This window comes from Geotrypetes seraphini, chromosome 2, assembly GCF_902459505.1.
Source record: "Geotrypetes seraphini chromosome 2, aGeoSer1.1, whole genome shotgun sequence".
Taxonomy (NCBI): domain Eukaryota; kingdom Metazoa; phylum Chordata; class Amphibia; order Gymnophiona; family Dermophiidae; genus Geotrypetes; species Geotrypetes seraphini.
The window spans coordinates 236,156,328-236,170,201 of record NC_047085.1 but is presented as its reverse complement, the minus strand read 5'-3'; the positions used below and the strand labels follow the sequence as shown (position 1 = coordinate 236,170,201).

The 13,874-nt window shown below is 47.7% G+C and overlaps 1 protein-coding gene across 1 annotated transcript in view; it reads left to right on the top strand.

Annotated features, from left to right (window-relative positions):
- The first annotated feature begins 340 nt into the window (after positions 1 to 340).
- GRIN2B (glutamate ionotropic receptor NMDA type subunit 2B) overlaps positions 341 to 13,874 on the top strand; it is a 958,742-nt gene continuing 945,208 nt past the window's right edge. Inside the window, exon 1 of the mRNA XM_033935220.1 lies at positions 341 to 730. The gene's annotated coding sequence lies outside the window, so the exon portion shown is untranslated. The remainder of the gene's footprint in view (positions 731 to 13,874) is intronic.

The following is a 13,874-nucleotide window of genomic DNA, read 5'->3' as shown; positions in this document are numbered from 1 at the left end:
GAACAAGAAATAAGAAAAATAAAATAGAATATATCAGAATTACATAATTTAGCACAGCAGCCCACATAAATGGAGAAACTGGAGACAACATTCACTATCCATGATACATAAAAAGGAAAATAAATGGAATAATTTAGACCCTGCAACAAACCCAAGTCCTTTTCGGGTTTTGGCCAAAACACACCTGAATCCGTACCGGGGTTTGCCCCAGTGAGCAGGAGTATTCACAGTGCACCTAGATGCAGGAGGGCTGATCAGGTGACCTGCCAATTGATTGATAAAGCTGACTTCTGCTCTGATTCTGACATGGAAGTAGGAGAGACAGGGCAGGATAAGATTAAGAGAAAAAGCTCCACTCCATGCAGACCTGCCACTGTCAGAAAGCTTATTCAGTTTGAACAGCCTGTTAAAATTAGGACTAGGGCGAAACCTGCCTGTAATAGCAGGAAGCAAGCCGGAGTGTGGAAAACCCTTCCCCCACCTGCTCAGAGGGGGAGTGGTTATCCACAGGATATAACTAGGCTTCTGAGAACAGGAAGGGGGCGCATAGGAGAGAAGCAGACGGGAGAATGGAAGCTGAGAAGAGGCAGGTTCTCTCAGACTGTCATATGCTTGAGGCAGACGAGTTACCTCCTGTCTGGGACACTGGAGTACAACCAGAAGGGGAAGACATGGAGGTGCAGGAAAGCTGTTTAGGAGCTGACACTCTGCCAACACCAATGGAGACACAGTAAGCCTGAGATTGGGATTTAATTTCTTTTTGCTGCCAGCTTGTCTCTGACCTATTTGAAGCCAGTGCAGAAGCTCTCCTGGAAAGCCACATTTTGAGGCTTTCTGTAAAGCAGGAATGTATGTGTTTTCTGACAAACCATTTTGAATGTATTTCCTGTATGGCGATTCAGCTAGGAAATCACGTTGGTCCAGCACAGCTGTGCCTGATTGCTACAGCAACGTTTAGAGGGAAACGTTTGCCTGATTTTGAACTCTGAATAATGCTGTGATTTTTATGTGTCTGGACTGTTTGATAAAAGCATTACTTACCTGATTATTACTGCTCTGGTGGAGAGAACTGTATTTCTTGTCTGATTAAAGTCCAGAAGCAGGGGACTGTACACAAGGCAGTGCTGACCCAGATTCAACTGCCTGATTATATTATTTGAACCCTTTTGATTTCATGCAATATCAGTTCATTTTGAACTACAAGGCTGTTGCCTGTATTTTGATTTATTCAACCAGTGGTTGAAATAAAAGTTTATTTTTGTTTTTCCATCTCTGACTAAGATTCCTTTTTACCTTGCATATTTATAAGTTTTAGAATGTGCCTGTTTTTAAAACCTGAAGGATCCCTTAGTGGAAAGGGACACGCCGGGTTTAAGCTTTGGTCCCGTTCCCAGGTGCTCGTTGCGCCTTACAGGAGCCCGGGTTGTGACAGCCCTCGTTTACTAAGCTGAGGCAAAGGTTTGTACCTTGGCCCGGGGCGCTAAATTCTCTAATGCTCATAGGAATTCTATGAGTGTCGGAGCAGCATTTAGCGTTTCGAGCCACGGTGGAAACCTCTACCACGGCTTAATAAATTAAAAAAAAAAAAAAATGGGGGGGGGAGGTTTAATTACCAAATTGGCTTGTCTTTATCAAATTAACCCCCTAAATGACTACCGTATTTTCACGCATATAACGCGCGCGTTATACGCGTTTTTACCTACCGCGCATACCCCTCGCGCGTTATATGCGTGAGCGCGGTATACAAAAGTTTTAAAACATAGTTCCCACCCCGCCCGACGCCCGATTCACCCCCCCAGCAGGACCACTCGCACCCCCACCCCGAACGACCACTCGCACGCGCTCCCACCCGCACCCGCATCCACGATCGGAGCAAGAGGGAGCCCAAGCCCTCTTGCCCGGCCGACTCCCCGACGTCCGATACATCCCCCCCCCCCGGCAGGACCACTCGCACCCCCACCCCGAACGACCGCCGACTTCCCGACAATATCGGGCCAGAAGGGAGCCCAAACCCTCCTGGCCACGGCGACCCCCTAACCCCACCCCGCACTACATTACGGGCAGGAGGGATCCCAGGCCCTCCTGCCCTCGACGCAAACCCCCCTCCCCCCAACGACCGTCCCCCCCCAAGAACCTCCGACCGCCCCCAGCCGACCCGCGATCCCCCTGGCGACCCCCACGACCCCCCCACCCCCCTTCCCCGTACCTTTGGTAGTTGGCCGGACAGACGGGAGCCAAACCCGCCTGTCCGGCAGGCAGCCAACGAAGGAATGAGGCCGGATTGGCCCATCCATCCTAAAGCTCCGCCTACTGGTGGGGCCTAAGGCGCGTGGGCCAATCAGAATAGGCCCTGGAGCCTTAGGTCCCACCTGGGGGCGCGGCCTGAGGCACATGGGCCCAACCCGACCATGTGCCTCAGGCCGCGCCCCCAGGTGGGACCTAAGGCTCCAGGGCCTATTCTGATTGGCCCACGCGCCTTAGGCCCCACCAGTAGGCGGAGCTTTAGGATGGATGGGCCAATCCGGCCTCATTCCTTCGTTGGCTGCCTGCCGGACAGGCGGGTTTGGCTCCCGTCTGTCCGGCCAACTACCAAAGGTACGGGGAAGGGGGGTGGGGGGGTCGTGGGGGTCGCCAGGGGGGTCGCGGGTCGGCTGGGGGGGCGGTCGGAGGTTCTTGGGGGGGGGCGGTCGTTGGGGGGGGGGGGGGTTTGCGTCGAGGGCAGGAGGGCCTGGGATCCCTCCTGCCCGTAATGTAGTGCGGGGTGGGGTTAGGGGTCGCCGTGGCCAGGAGGATTTGGGCTCCCTCCTGGCCCGATATTGTTGGGGAATCGGCGGTCCTTCGGGGGGCGGGATGTATCGGACGTCGGGGGGGGGGCATCAGGCTTTCAGGATGGGGACAGACCTTCAAGGGGGGACAGTGCACGGAAGTCAGGGGGGGTGAACGGAGAGTCGGGACAGCGCACGGAAAGTCAGGGCGGGCGAAAGGAGCGTCGGGCAGCATGCGCGGTATACCCGTGAGCGCGGTATACCAAAGTTTTTGTACATATCATCGTGATTTCTGCGCGCTATACCCGTGTGCGCGTTTTATACGGGTGCGCGTTATTTGCGTGAAAATACGGTACTATGTTGTGAAAATTATTTAGAAACTTCATGAGGGGCACATTAAAGGACTGGTTAATAAGAGTGAAAAGGTAGCCTAATGGTTCATTTAGTGTGTGGAAGTTGAGGGGTGCCTGGTTCAAATATCATTACAGCTCTGTAGGTTTACCACTACATAGCTTTTGGGTGTTCAGGCAGTACATAAAAATTTTAAAAAACTTTCTTTTCCTTAGACACAGACTATCCCATATTTGGGATATACTGTCCTATATATGGCAAAACATTTCAAGATGGGCTGGAGTTAGCTTTGATGGCAACTCTGGCCGTGCAGAAATGGATCAGAGTAGCCTATGCTGGACAGATTTCTACGGTCTGGGTCCCGTAAGTGGCAAGACAGATCAGGAGGGGCTGGAGTAGGTTTTGACAGCATCTCGGTAGCTGGAGGAATAGGGCCAGGGTAAGGTAGGTTTCTTATGGATTGAGCCCTGAAAATGGCAAGAGTGGATTAGGAGCAAGAATAGTCTGAGTACAGGTCTGCAGTGGCGTACCTAGCATATGTAATAGGATAAACACTTTCAAAAGGAGTATGGTAAAGTCCACTAAAGTAAATCAAACAAACCGATCAGCAGGATAAGTGGATTTTATTCCTCTATCTTTTGTGTTTATTGGCATTATACAGCACAGCATAAGATATGAACATAAATTGAAGGTTTTTTGCCAGTGAGGTGACTGCTCAACTGCCTCTTTAAGCCGTTTTGGTGAGGTGGGAGGGCCTTTTCTGAGGCTTTTTCCTTCATGTTGGAGTGATCTGGTCTATGCTGTGTTTGTTTGATTTACTTTAGTGGACTTTACCATACTCCTTTTGAAAGTGTTTATCCTATTACACATTGAGTTTTCATAGTATCTGGGTTTCTCCGGCCGAGTACCTAGCATATGTGACACCCGGGGCCCATCATTTTTTGACAACCCCCCCATCTATATGAAAAATATGATTTTTAGTAGCAATCTACATATCGCACAACAAGAGTGTATCTAGGAAAAGGCAGCATCTTAAATACTGCAGTGAGCACTAGAACACCAACATATACATTGTAAAACTAAACAAACCAGATCCTGCACAGTCAATTGATCCTGTACAGTCGATGCTATCAGAAAGTCATGTCCCTTTCATACACACAGACAGATACACCTTCGCCCAATATGGAATAATCACAAACTAAAAATAGAAATATGTAGACAAAATTTAAACTGAACTGCCAAGAAACCAGACTGCATACAATGCAACACCACAAAAACAGTAATACATGTCCTCTAATACTGTGTAAAATATAAAGACAGTAGATGTAAATTTGAAAAAACTGATACATAACAATCACCACTTTACAAATTAATAAATAAAAATAAAAGAAATAATGAGAAATAAAAAAATACCATTTTATTGGACTAATCCCCGTAAGCTCGGTCCTCATCCCCACAAACCATCTGATTCCATCCACACAAGCCTTGAATTGTTTTATATTGAACTTATTATATTAAAGTATAAAAAGAAACAATATTCTGTACAATTGTCAATTTATAAATCAGTGTCTTTTCCCCATTCTCTGTTCCCCCATTTCCCTTCAGCGTCTTCAGCCCACTCTCTTTCCACTTTCCTTAAGCGCACACACATAAAAACAAGCAAGTAATTTTATATCATTTTCATTCTATTAATTCATAGAAATTAAAGTCTAAATAATGCTAGTCATATAACAAAACATGATTTTACAAAAATAATTCCCTGCACAGTCAAGCCTGCAAGGATTACTAGATGTCTTTCAGCAGCTCCCCTCCTTCTCTCCCCCTTACCTTCGTGGCCAAGTCAAAATGATCTACCAACAATAAAATTTTAAAAACACAAAGCACACTGTACGCAGAGAAAATGTTAATTATCATTTATATTCTGCGGGTTTTCAAAGAGGTCAAGGCAGATGACTTTATGCAATGTCACCTCAGTAACAACTATACAAAAATAGATAAATATACTCCCTCCCTTTTTACTAAACCGCGATAGCATTTTTTAGTGCAGGGAGCTGCGCTGAATGCCCCACACTGCTCTCGACGCTCATAGGCTCCCTGCGCTAAAAACTGCTATTGCAGTTTAGTAAAAGGGGCCCATAGTGCAAAATATAGACAGCATATATAAATTCTCAAAACGGACACATTTTGATCACTAAATTGAAAATAAAATCATTTTTCCTACCTTTGTTTGGTAATTTCATCAGTCTCTGGTTGCACTTTATTCTTCTGACTGTGCATCCAATATTTCTTCCCTTCTTTCAGCCTTCTGTATGCTTCCTCTCTTCCAGACCTCATTCCCTTCCCCAACTTTTTCTTTGTTTCATCCTGTCCCCTTCTTTCTTTCTCTCTCCATGCCCCCTTTCTTTCTGTATGTCTGTCTTTCTCTCTCTCTCCGTGCCCCATTTCTTTCTTTCTCTCTCCATGCCCCCTTTCTTTCTCTATGTCTGTCTTTCTCTCTCTCTCCCCATGCCCCATTTTTTTTTTCTTTCTTTCACCCTGCCTCCTTTTTTTCTTTCTTTCTGGCTCCCTGTCTCCACCCCCCTTTCTTTCTTTCTCCCTGCCCTCCCCCATGCCACCGCCACCACCACCACCATGCTACCACCACTGCTGGGGAAAGGCTGCCACTGACCATCGGAAACAGGCCGGCGCCGAATTCGTCCTGCTTCTTTTCCCGCGAGCCAACCAACTTTGGCTGCCCAACATCAATTCTAACATCTGAGAGGATGTTCCAGGCTAGCCAGGCAGCGATTGGCTGGCCCAGAACGTCCTCTCCAACGTCAGAATTGACGTCGGATGGCTATAGTTGGTCGGCTCGTGGGAAAAGAAGCAGGACAAATTCGGAGGGAGGTAGAACTGGCGCCGGCTTCTTTCTGATGACCACAATGGCAGCCTTTCCCCGGTGGCAGGCCAGCTGTGCATCCCCTTGGGCCGTGCACCCGGGGTGGACTGCCCACCCCCCTAGTTACGCCACTGCAGGTCTGATGTATCTCAGGGAGAGGGGAGGACATCTTTTAGTGGAACTTAGCAAGTAAAACGTAACATTATGCTGGATTGTTGGTTCAACATTGCCTTGATAATGAATATGACTGTTGGGCAGACTGGATGGACCAGACCACACAGGTATCTGCTGTCATTTACTATGTTACATTAATACATTGGTTTCTGAAAGAGCAGAGACAGCCGTCGGAGGGGATCTCTACCCAACCATCCAGCTCTTCAATTTTTCTTTGGGGGAGAGGGGGTTTGAAAGAGATTTCAGTCACTGACTGTTAAGTTTAGGATCTGGCCCCTGGATTCAGAGAACGTTGGAAAAGTCATCACACTCTTCAAGTTAATTTTACTTCTTGTTTAGCGCAGAACTTGACCAAATGTTATAGAATCAGTGACAGAGAGAACAGTAAAGAAGAGGGAGGAATCTAAGATGATAGTTTATGTTCAGGGCATGGAAGAAAAGAAGTGTGTGGAGTCAGTAGGACCCCCACCGTGGAGCACAAGAGATATGAGTATTGATAGACAGAAAGAAAGGCAAAATCCAACGGAGCTGCAGTAAAATATCATGTAGAACAGGGCTGCCCAAGTCCGGTCCTCGAGATCTACTGGCATGCCAGGTTTTCTGGATATCTGCAATGAACATGCATGAGAGAGATTTGCTTGCACTGTCTTCTTGGTATGCAAATCTCTCTCGTGCATGTTCATTGTGAATATCCTAAAAACCTGGCTTGCCAGTAGATCTCGAGGACCGGACTTGGGCAGCCCTGACATAGAAGAAGAAAGGCAAAAACTGCAGTGGTGATGTACAAGATACCAAGTCTTTAATGGAATGATCATAAAAATAAATAATGAATATAATCATATAACAGTTTGCATCCAAAAGGATTGATGAACCTGGACCCGACATGGTCCGTGTTTCGAAGAAACACTCCTTCCTCAGGAGTCCTAATGGTTAACACAGTGGTTCCCAACCCTTGTCCTGGGGTACCCCCAGCCAGTTGGGTTTTCAAGATATCCCTAATGAATATGCATGAGAGAGATTTGCATATGATGGAAGTGACAGGTATGCAAATCTCTCTCATGCATATTCATTAGGGATATCTTGAAAACCCGACTGGCTGGGGGTCCCCCAGGACAAGGGTTGGGAACCACTGGGTTAACACATGCAGGAAACCTGATGGATGACAACTGGAATCGACAGTGAACAGCCAGACAATCTGTGAAAGTTCCACTGCAGTTTTTGTCTTTGTTCTTAGACAGAAAGAAAACCTTGGTTTTATATGCATGAGAACACATGAAGGCATCCATACGATGATGCAAGAAGGTGATTATATACAGAGGAGGAGACAGGGCTGCTCCCATTTGCAAAGGTATAATATAGATAACCATGGAAGACAAATAAAAGAGCTGCAAATATGAAGCTTATCAAAACCAAAAACAATAAAGTGATATAATTTATGAGGGCAATTTAGTAACTGACTACATTAGTGCAAAGTCTATTGTACCCCCAAATTATCCCTTGCACCTGCTAATTTGTTAGGCTAAGTTTCTCATGGAGAAATTCACACACACTGTTTGCTCCTCTCCAGCTCTGCCCAGTGATGGAACGAGGGAGGTTAGTGCCCGGGGTGGTGGCGGCGCCCAACATGGCTGCATCATGCACCTCCCCCCACTCTTCTCCGCTGCTTGGATGCTCCCCCTTCCACTCTTCTCCACTGTTTGGGTGCCATTCCTTCCCCACTGCTTGGGCGTCCCCCACTCTTCCCCGCTGCTTGGGCGTCCCCCACTCTTCCCCGCTGCTTGGGCGTCCCCCTCTTTTCCCCATTGCTTGGGTGCCCCCAATCTTTCCCGCTGCTTGAGTGTCCCCGACTCTTCCCTGCTGCTTGGGTGCCCCCCATTTTTCCCCGCTACTTGGGCGCTTCCCAGTCTTCCCTGCTGCTTGGGCACCCCCACTCTTCCCCGCTGCTTGGGAACCCCCTCTTTTCCCCGCTGCTTGGGTTCCCCCATCTTTCCCGCTGCTTGGGTGCCCCCCCACTCTTTCCCGCTGCTTGGGTGCCCCCCACTCTTTCCCGCTGCTTGGGTGCCCCCCACTCTTTCCCTGCTGCTTGGGTGCCCCCCCCACTCTTTCCCTGCTGCTTGGGTGCCCCCCCACTCTTCCCTGCTGCTTGGGTGCCCCCCCACTCTTCCCTGCTGCTTGGGCGCCCCTTCCACCCCCGTGTACTTCTTGAAATGTTTGCTGGTGTGAGCAGCATCTTCCACATGCTGCTGACGCTGGCGTCGGCTCCCTTCTGACGTCATGTTCTGATTGTGGGAGTTGCTGCTTGCACTGGCAAACATTTAAAGAGGTATGTAGGGTGGCGGAGAGGAGGAGAGGTGTGCCTCCCCCCCAAAGATGATGCTTGGGGCAGTCTGACCCCCTCTCCCCATTACTACGCCACTGGTCCTGCCTCCAGGAAGGTGTCTTCAGCCTGTGGATATTGCTATGCACATAGAGTCACTGTACTCAACGCTCTGCCATCAACAGAGCAGACAAGTCTCTAAAAGCTCATTTCTGTAGGGGAAGCACTTTAAAAACCTTGAATATGGCTTTGAAAATGAGTCTCCATGCTAAATAGACTTCTCTTTTTATGTATGTGTGAACTGATGGGCTGGAAAGAGAAAGATAACATGCGAAAAACAAGAGGCAAATACAGAGGGAAGCGGGAGGAGGGACAGATAAGTAAAGAAGAATAGATCGTAAAATATCAGCGTGACACCCTGAGAGTCCAGCTACACTTACTATTCACATAAATTGACAAAAAGCAATAATTTGGATTTTTAGAACATGGGAATGGGTTTGTGATGGACTATACAGTATTGTAAATCTGCAAAACATGCATGGAAATTACACATGGCAATTTTTAAGCATCTTTTGTACAACAGTTTCCAAATGTTGCTATCACCCATCTGCTGTTAGGTAAAATGAGGCATAGATGGGTTGATTTTACCACAAATTTTGTGCCACAAAATTACCAGGGCTCAGAGTAATGAGCATGCAAAATTATACCATACTAAAATTGCAGTATTAATTTGTTGCATACCTATTCTGAACTAATGTTCCTGTCAGTGCCCTAGCACTGGTTGGCTAAGGCACTGATAGGAACACTGAGAAAAGAAATACCACTATTGCTGGCCCAAACTCTCTCCCCCTCCCTCTGGTGGACTCTGACAGGAACCGGAACCCAGACCGATCGCCATCCTGACCCCACTCCCAATTGGCCCTGGTAGTCTAGTGCAGTGTTTTTCAACCTTTTTTGGGCAAAGGCACACTTGTTTCATGAAAAAAATCACGAGACACACCACCATTAGAAAATGTTAAAAAATTTAACTCTGTGCCTATATTGACTATATATAAAGTAATTCTCTTGAATAGGAATCAAATAAACACAAAGAAAGTATTTTATAATTACTTTATTATGAAATATTAAGTAAACAGAATAGTGAAAAATTATAAAATACTTTATTCAGTGCGAAACCTGGGCCTGTTTGGCTGAACACAAAGCTGATATTCTGGGTGGAATCGAAGAAAGACACACACGTAGCTCTTCGTCAACTTCGTTCCCTTCAACGCCCCGTCACTGCCATCCCTTTCACCGTCCCGTCACCGCCACTGCCATCCCATTTACCGCCCCGTCACCGTCCCCGCTGCATCCATATAAGCCTTAGTACTGTAATATTTAGCTTATTCCTTTCTTATAAATCAAAGTTCTGGCTGCTGAACTAGAGAAAGAGATGTTCCGCTGGCAGGGCTTTGTTTATAAATTTTTATCAACACAACTAATATACTATTTTATCCTAAAGCAAAAAAAAAAAAAAATAAATATAATTTTTTTTTCTACCTTTGTTGTCTGGTTTCTGCTTTCCACATCTTCTCACTCAATTCCTTCCATCCACTGTGTGTCTTCTCTCTACGTCTTCCATTTGCTGTTACTGTGCCTCTCCCTTCACCCCCCCCCCCCCCAATTGGTCTAGCACCCATCTTCTTCCCTCCGCTCCCCCATAGTCTGGCATCTGTCTTCTTCCCACTCTGTCTTCCACATTTCCCTTCGGGGTCTGTTCCTCTCCACCCTCCTTCAATGTCTGTCCTATTCCTTTCCACCACCACCCTTCCCTCCCTCCTTTACCATCTGTTCCTTTCTACTACCCTTCAGCTCCTCTCACGTGGCTTATCTATCTACCTTCCTCCCTCTTATTTTCATGGCACGTTACAATGTAATTTGTGCAAGCCACTGGAGCCTGCGAGCTCGGTCCCTGTCCCATCCCCACAAACCATCTCGCTTCTGTGCTCCTATTTTCTCCATTTCTAATATCTCCCCTATGTATCTGTCATTGCCCCCCCCCCCCCGTGTCCATATACCATCCCCATGGCATGTCCCCTTTATGTCTCTGTCCCTATGCCCCATGCACATAATTTCCCCTCTTTCTGTTACCTTCCTGTGTCCAGATTTCCCCTATCTTCCTCTTCCATTCCAGTGTGTCTCTTCTTTTCAACCCCATCTAGCTTTTTTCCCTCTTTCTTCCCCCCCCCCTGCTTCTAGCATCTGGCTCACCTGCCTGTCCTTCCCTTTCTTTCCTGCTGTGGGTTTTTCTTTCCGTCTTCATCCCCTTGGCCCAGAATCCTTTTCCCTTTCACTCCCTCCTTCCAATTTGAGCCGGGAACACGAGCGATCGCACGGTCCCTGCAGCCACCACTCGCCTGCCCAATCGATCCTACTGTTTAGCCAGCTCTCTCCCTTCGCCTCACCTTAGTTTGTAGGTTTTGTTTTTCGGCGACATGCACGCTTTCCCAAAGAGCCGTGCACGCGCGGCTGCTCAGTGTTCAATCTTCTGCTCTGCTGCAACTTCCTGTTTCCGGTCGCGTCAGAGCAGAAGATCGAAACTGAACAGCAGCGGGGACCGGGGGAGTCTCATGGGAGCGCGTGTGGGACCCGGCCTGAGGCCTAATCAGTGTCTGCACCGTAGGGCACACCAGGCAACATCTCGCGGCACACTAGTATGCCGCGGAACAGCGGTTGAAAAACACTGGTCTAGTGGACCCCGACACCCCCCCCCACACACACACACCGACTGCAAACATTAGAGAAAGCCCTGGTGGTACAGTGGACCCTGACCCTAACTCCTCCTAAATCTAGACAAAACCCTGGTGGCCCAGTGGGACCCCGGGCCAGAACTCCTCAAACTGAAATGTTCTCTGGTAGCCTAGGTTAACCCTGGGCTGGAAGGGAGGAGGGAATAGGTATTCTTCTAATTTTTATTCATTTATATTCCACATATCCTACAATTCTATGCGCATTACAAATTATTCAGGTACTCAAGCATTACTCTTTTCCCTCATGGGTGGCATCATCCAAAATGGTGACGTCCAGCCCTGCCTGGTGCACTGGGAAACACCTAAGTTTTTCCCTTATTTGATAGTTAGGCCCTCCCAAGTGCATCCCAGAATGCACCCAGTGGAGCTAAGTGCTGAAACCATTAGAGCAGGAGTGTCAAAGTCCCTCCTCGAGGGCTGCAATCCAGTTGGGTTTTCAGGATTTCCCCAATGAATATGCATGAGATCTGTTAGCATATAATGAAAGCAGTGCATGCAAATAGATCTCATGCATATTCATTGGGGAAATCCTGAAAACCCAACTGGATTGCAGCCCTCGAGGAGGACTTTGACACTCCTGCATTAGAGCATCAGGTGGCACACTAACAGCGGCGCTAATCGCCTTTAGCGCTGGCGTTAGGTTTTGAGTATTGCCCTAAGAGTGGGTGTTACTTACCCAGCTCTTCATAGAGAGTCCAATGAGTCAGAACAAAAATTTGAACTCGGAACCCTCCCGAGCTCTTCTGGCCTGTCGCTGGCTATGGTAACTGTTAAAACTCATGTTCTTGCATGCAGGTCTGCTGGATAAATTGTGTGACCAGTAGAGGGGCATTAAGAGATCCACTAGGAACACCGGCACAAGGCAATGGCATCATTAGGAAATAACTCCACGGGTGTGAGCCTTATCTTCAAAACAAGCTAAAGGCTGACCAGATATACTAAGCATTTCCCCTGTAGTAGTTCAGGCCTTCTGTGTCCTGAATACATATGAGAGGCTTCACTCTATACAACTGAAATAAATCATATCTGTGGTATTATGTCAAAAGCGCGCCAGACAAAGGCGCACTGACAATCCCACAGTGACATTTGCATGCAGGACAAATGCGCACCACTGTTTTCTGGGCTTTTTGGCTTACCATTTGCGCTGTGAGTGGGGGTGTGGGTGGTGAACGTGGGAACCCCCCAGTAAACTTAGAAGTCCTCGTTCTCCCGTTGGGGGGGGGGAGGCTTGTGGGGGGGAACACCCCCTAGTACAGTGAAAACATAGTAGCATAGTAGATGACAGCAGATAAAGACCCAAATGGTCCATCTAGTCTGCCCAACCTGATTCAATCTTGTTTTTTCGCTTTTTGAGAATTTTCAGTGTAGTGTGTGGGGTTCCCCCCCCCCCCAACAGGAGCGCGAGGACTTGTAAGTTAAGTGGGCTGTGGTGGGAGTTTCCCCCCTCACAGCGCAAACGGTAAGCCCTGAAAGGCGAGAAAATGGCAGCGCGCATTTATCCTGTACACAGATGTTGCTGCGGGATTGTCAGCGCGGCTTTGTCTGGTGCGCTTTTGACGGGTTACCGGTAATACAACTGCCTTCAATATACGTAGTCTAGAGAAGTGGCGGGCAATGCTAAGTTTAAGGGGGTGATATATCCTTCACTACTGCTACTACTTATCACCTATGTAATGCTGAAAGGCGTACACAGTGCTGCACATTTTGACATTTTTAGACGGTCCCTGCTCAGAAGAGCTTACAATCTAATTTGGACAGACAGACATGACATATAGGGTAGGGGATGCAGAACCCAAGGTGAGAGGAGTTAGGAGTCAAAAGCCCTCTAAAAGAGGAGGGCTTTTGAACACTGCCAGAGATTGAGCCTGCCGTAGGGATTCGGGCAGCTTGTTCCAAGCATACGGTGCAACAAGGCAGAAGGGACGGAGCCTAGAGTTGGCAGTTGAAGAGGACACAGAAAGGAGGGACTTACCAGCTGAACGGAGCTCACTGGGGGAGGGATCATAGGGGGAGATAAATGAAGAGAGATAGTGAGGGGCAGCTGAGTGAGTGCATTTGTATGTAAGTACTTTTTGTATGGATTCAAGGAGAGTATCCTGAGAACTGGACCAGTTTTGGGATGCTGGAAAGGCCAGGATTGCCCACCACTGTTCTAGTGCCTTTAAAATACCCATGTAATTTTAAAAGCACATTCAGTAATCCACTCTGAAAAGAAATGGAATGCATTTTCCCCCGAAGTGATTTGTTTTTCTCGCTGTCCTTAATGTGGAAAGTATGTTGGATTTAGGGGCACAGTTAGAAGAAGAGTAGTTTCCCATTAGCTGGCAGCCTTGCCGTTAATCGTGCCAGATGCTTCAGCTCAGGGAGAAGGCCAGCAAGATTAAGTGAGGAGTTGGGACATCAATCCTTCTGTTAGAGTAGTCGGGTGTGGGAGCTGAATAGTTTCAAATTCTTTTATCTTTCTTATGCCACCTGTCATGGAAGAGTCATGGACACCGTATCACATCTTAATAGCGTTCTATTTTTCTCACAGATGGGCACTTTAGGGTTTGGGGAAGTGTCTTGCTTACAGTTCCACTGCTTTGGGCAACATGCACAGA